Genomic DNA, 5,479 nt, shown 5'->3' with positions numbered 1-5,479 from the left:
AGCAACTCGAGTCTGCCACAATGTATACCACACATTCCAACAGACTCAAAATATGCCGAGTCTGCTGTTTTGGTCACGTACTGGCTGATCATGCGATGTGGCGCACAACTGCATGCCGTCAGTTGACGTAACCTGAGATGTAACTTGCGCGAACATAACTTTTATTACGAAATCGCCAATTTTACTTAAATTAGTGCACTTGTGGAARTGCACTTCCGTTGACGAACTTTCGATTATCAGCAAGAAGTGACTTCACAGCGCAGCTCAGGTGTCAAGACTGCAACAACAAATAGTATAAAATTAAGTTATCAAATATGGTATAAATAGAAGTAACGTTTAGTTGTAAGAAGCAAAAATGGTCCTCTCATTGCGTAGGAAGAAGACTTATATTAATATACATACTTACATGTATACATAAACAGCCACATGTATTTACCTGCAATGCACATCTAATAATAATAAAAATATATGTGACACAAGTCATAAATTTACAGATGAGATAGCATTAAACACACATCCACACATGTATTAAATTGTACACTTCAAAACTACCCCATATCAAGCAGCATAAACAATATACTACTACATATTTTGTTATTTAAGATAGTTTTTTAAAATAGAATATAAATAATGAAAATACCAAATAAAAATTAGAATAAATATGTATATSCTTTCCTCAAATAAGGTCTTTATTTTTTCTCCATCAACGGTAAGGTCTGTTAGAAACTACATTGAGGTAATCACATTTGGTCCTATCGAGCCTAAAAAAGAAAGAGTTTAGCCAAATTTGAAAAGGCCTGATATTATTAAAAATACAGGCAAATAAAATAAACTAAGCCCTGTTATTAATATAAATATAGGCAAAATTAAATTGTAAGACGGGTGTATATTCCCGCATATTGACTAAATGAAAATAATAATTGTAAGACGGATGTATATTCCCGCATATTAGCAACATAAAACAAATGAAAAATTTTTTGTCCTTCGAGCCGGATTTAGTGCTCGGCCAAAATTAAAAAGTCCTGTATTTACAAAAAAGGCAATATACAAAAAAACCCTGTTCAAAATACATTCAAATTAAAACAAAAATAAGCCGTTTTAGCAGAGACTAAACGCAGTGATTTAACTGCTATCCAAGAAATATTCAACGGCTGTAAGTCGAGGCACACAAGGTCAACTAGGCGACCAAATCAATATATAATACTTTCATTTGGAATTTCAACTCCTCAATCAAACTTTTGAAATTTGGGTTTTTTAAAATGCACAAATAATAATTCGCAACCGTAATAAATGTTGGGTGTTTTAATTTAAATGCCCAAAAATTCTTATTTTGTTCTATCTGGCCATAGCGRAAAATGTTATAAAAACGCTTATTTTGAGGCGCTCTCACACTGGAATAAGTTGGACATCTCATTATYCCTGCTACCAATCGTAATAGACAAATTTATGAATATGAAAGCAAATTTTTTTTAATTTTATGTTTTTATAATCTTTAGTAATAAAGATTGTTGACGCCGCCCCGCCCAATTTCTTTTGCCACGTCTGTATCGGCAGAGCAATCTTTCCTTTTCTTCGTTTTCGAAGATTTAATTCGCGCGCAACTAAACTCTATCTAAAAAGAAGTTGCGCGCGCTCTCTTCTTTTGCGACCGCTCAGCTATATAGACGTGTTAAGTGTTGTTCCAAATTTTTATAATTAAATACATTTATTATATGAAACATTTTGTTTGTTGCCGTTTCCTTACGAGTGAACGAGTGAGCACCGTGTTCCRCCACACGAATTATCATTGGTCCTTCGAGCCGGATAACAGGTGACAAGTTGATTTCAATTAAAGTGAAAGTGCATAATTTGCCCGATTTAGCAACTCGCAAGTTACAACCCAACATATTTTGGATTTATGCTCTGCAAGCTATAAGGCAATAGATTGGTTCATTTGTGCATAAGTTATAATATGTACAAAACCTATTGTGCTGTGGGAAGTGGAGACCAAAACTTATTTTTGGCACTCTACCCACAAAATCAACGCACAAGTCTGCAGGTAGTATTGTACTTCGTTTAAGTACAACAATAAATACATCTGGCAAATGCACTGATTATTTCACTTTGCATATAAAAAACAACCACACTGTTATCCGAATAACATTATAAATTTCTTGGACGCACAAAATCGTCTGGAACGTCAACAATCTCTCTCGGTTTTTGTATTTTCTTGTGGTTAATTTGAGTCTAGTCGCTCAACTCTGCCTTTCCATATATTGCTCGAATAGCAATGAAGGCAAGCAGCAATAACGCAGCTGCAGTTTCGCGAGTGCAAAAAAAAAAAAAAAATACAAAGAAAAGTGAAGTGAGGGACGGCAAGAAAGCCAAACAGCTAAGGAAAGCAGCAAAGCCAAGCAGCAAAGGCAAGCAGCGCAGCAGCCATCCAAGAAGGACAGCAACAAACARAATAGTGTAGTGTTAAATTTGAAAATAACCCCGTGAAMAAAGTGAAAATGATTAGTAGTTGATAAATCAAATAAGTGCTTGCGAATTTTATTTGTATTTGTATTAGCATTTAAGAAAAGTAATTAAGCACACATCAGTTTTGTTTGTGTACATAATCGAAGACTAGGCGTCCAAGTGCATTGGGACGATTACCCAGCAAGCACATACAAATTAAATTTGAAAAAATCTATACTTTACTCAATTTATTAATTTTTTTGTTCTTTCAAAAATTCACGCTTCACTAAAAAACAACSCACTACTAATTTTTAGTTTGTCCGTGAATGATTCTGTAACTTTTGAACTTTTTGCAATATAAGTTTTAGATCCGATTTTGTGCAACATTTTTGCAGTTCCAGTTCAATTCTCAAAACAATGGAATCCATCAGAGCATTTATCACAGCTGCAGACGCTCTACTGGAGTTTGAGGAGTCTTTTACTCCAACAGCAAACAACCAAAGTGCCTACTCTCTTGAAGTACAACAAGCTCAACTGAAATCTCTGTGGGCAGAGGTAAAGTTAGAACACAAGTTGTGTTTGCCAAAAGTGGAGGCTTCTGACACAAGCTCGTTACCACGCTTATGTGTGTTGCGCGGCCTTGATGGGCGAACACATGCACAACCTCACGGCGTTCAATCAAAGCCCAACTTCAAATTCTACAGTGATTCAACCTGAACGGTTACAACAAACTGTAGAACCCGTGAGGTCGCTTTGGGAACAATCTCTGGATTCGGATTCAGAGATGCCACAATGGGTTGAGTTAGATAAGTTTCTAACCAAACGGGTTAAAACGCTAGAGAGAGTATCAAACCTCAAAGGCGAGTTGAGTACTCAACCCAATATTAAGTCGGCTGATGGTGAAGATCGGATACCAACCTTGCAGTCAAGGATCGGATCCAATCACATCAATTCCCATCACGCCAAGACAAACAACATTAGATGTAAACTGTGCTCATCTCAATCACACATTTTGAAAACTTGTCAAAGATTCATTGAGATGCAACCTAATGCACGGTTAAATGCTGTCAGAAAACTCCACGTCTGCCTAAACTGTTTATCGGACTCACATGAAGTCAAAAATTGTAAGTATGTTTAAATGTTCCAAACATAAACAGAGACATCACTCTATGATTCATCGGGATCAGAGTGAGGTAATAGCTCAGATATCTGACAGCACAGATACTACTGAGGTTTCTACTAAATCTCATGTGGCGTCTATTTAGGTCAATATTTCAAATGTGCCTACAACTCGAAGCATGCTCTTAGGTACAGCCATGGTGAGCATATGTCACAACGAGAGCACCTTCACTGTCAGAGCCCTGATTGATTCGGGATCTGAAGCCACCTCCGTAAGCAATAGTCTGCAAAAACGCTTACATCTGGCAAGCAAGAAAATCAGCGTCCGAGTTTCAGGACGAGTTCAATCGGTATGCTCGATCACAATTGGCTCGCTCCGTAACAAAAGTTTAAGACTAGARGCGGAAGCGTTGGTACTGCCAAAATTGACTGGACTGCTTCCATCCAGGTCAATTAACCCTTCAATTTTAAGAAGGTTAAAATARAAAATCTTCGGATCCCTCTTAGCACAACGAACAGTGTTCGGTTTGATTGTTACAGACCCCGTTCCCTCCGGCGACGGACAAAATTCAGCAATAACTAACAACAACAAACACAAAACCCCTTTTGTAGTAAAATTAATACCAAGCAGCAATCGCCCCATCAACAGACTATGCGGCAACAGCAGTCGCTAAGACATCACCCACAATTATGACATCATCCAACTACACCCCAACACCAAATGCATCAACCATATCAACAGAAGCACAACCACCAGTTGTTAACGGCGACTCAAGATGCACCAGCCAATCTCCAGTCAAGACTACAACAACAACARATTTCACAATTTTAGTCACAGCCACCGCCGACATCAACGCCTACCCAGMTCCTAACACAGCCGCAAATAGCGATTCAGTCACAGCTGCAGCAACAGCCATTACCACAACAGCATCAACAACAACAACGGTAGCAGTCAACGCAGCGTGCAGCTCGGCTGCCGATAACGCAGCCGTCTATGTCTCCAGCGCACATTTCGTCACCCATGGCGCCATGACCCCAACGGTGACAGCGCAACAATGGCGACTTTAACATCAATCGCTACAAATCCAGCAACAGCAGCTGCAYCAGCCACCACAACAGCCCCCAAGATCTACATACATCAACACCCTCACATCATTTGGCTAATATTCTGAACGAAACAGCCAACTCCAACGGCTCTTCCACATTGGCCGTGGTGGCTAACGACAGCAAGAACAGCAGCAGTACCAGTTCGACCAACAGAATTGTCAACAATCAGCCCACCTCAGTGCACGACGGTAACACGCAAAGCTTTAACCAACGATGCCTCTCTCGCATACCAAAGGCCCAAGATCGAGCCACACTCGAGTCGTCTCGCCGACTTCGGCGTRCTGGTAACTTCCTTTTGGATTGGCGGCATCTCAACGATCGACTGAGACTCGATTCGTCTCAGCGACATTGTCYGGACCGAGCGGCCACCCCATCCGAAGCGAAGGCGTGGACGAGACACTCGTCGTCAAACAGATGCACATGGGAAAATATCGGCACGATAAAGTGCACTGGCTGCCAACGCCTCTCACATTTACCGCCTTCTTAGGATCGAGTTAGACTCGAGTCGTCTAGCCGACCTCTGAAGGTGGTGACTTCTATACAAATTGGCGGCATTTCCCGGACCGAACTTGACTCGATTCGGCTCGTCGGCCACCCCATCTGCAAAGAGACTTGGAAGAGGAAGTGCAGGAGCCAGTTAGTTAAGTTAGTTTTAAATAATTTATTGCAAACTGCATTTGCAGTAATACTGCAAGGCGGGGAGAATGTTGACGCCGCCTCGCCCAATTTCTTTAGCCACGTCTGTATCGGCAAAGTAATCTTTTCTTTTCTTCGTTTTCGAAGTTTTAATTCGCGCGCAACTAAACTCTAACTA

This window comes from Bactrocera latifrons, unplaced genomic scaffold (assembly GCF_001853355.1).
Source record: "Bactrocera latifrons isolate USDA-ARS-PBARC rearing strain unplaced genomic scaffold, ASM185335v1 scaffold_1792, whole genome shotgun sequence".
Taxonomy (NCBI): Eukaryota; Metazoa; Arthropoda; class Insecta; order Diptera; family Tephritidae; genus Bactrocera; species Bactrocera latifrons.
Note: the sequence above shows the minus strand (reverse complement) of the source record.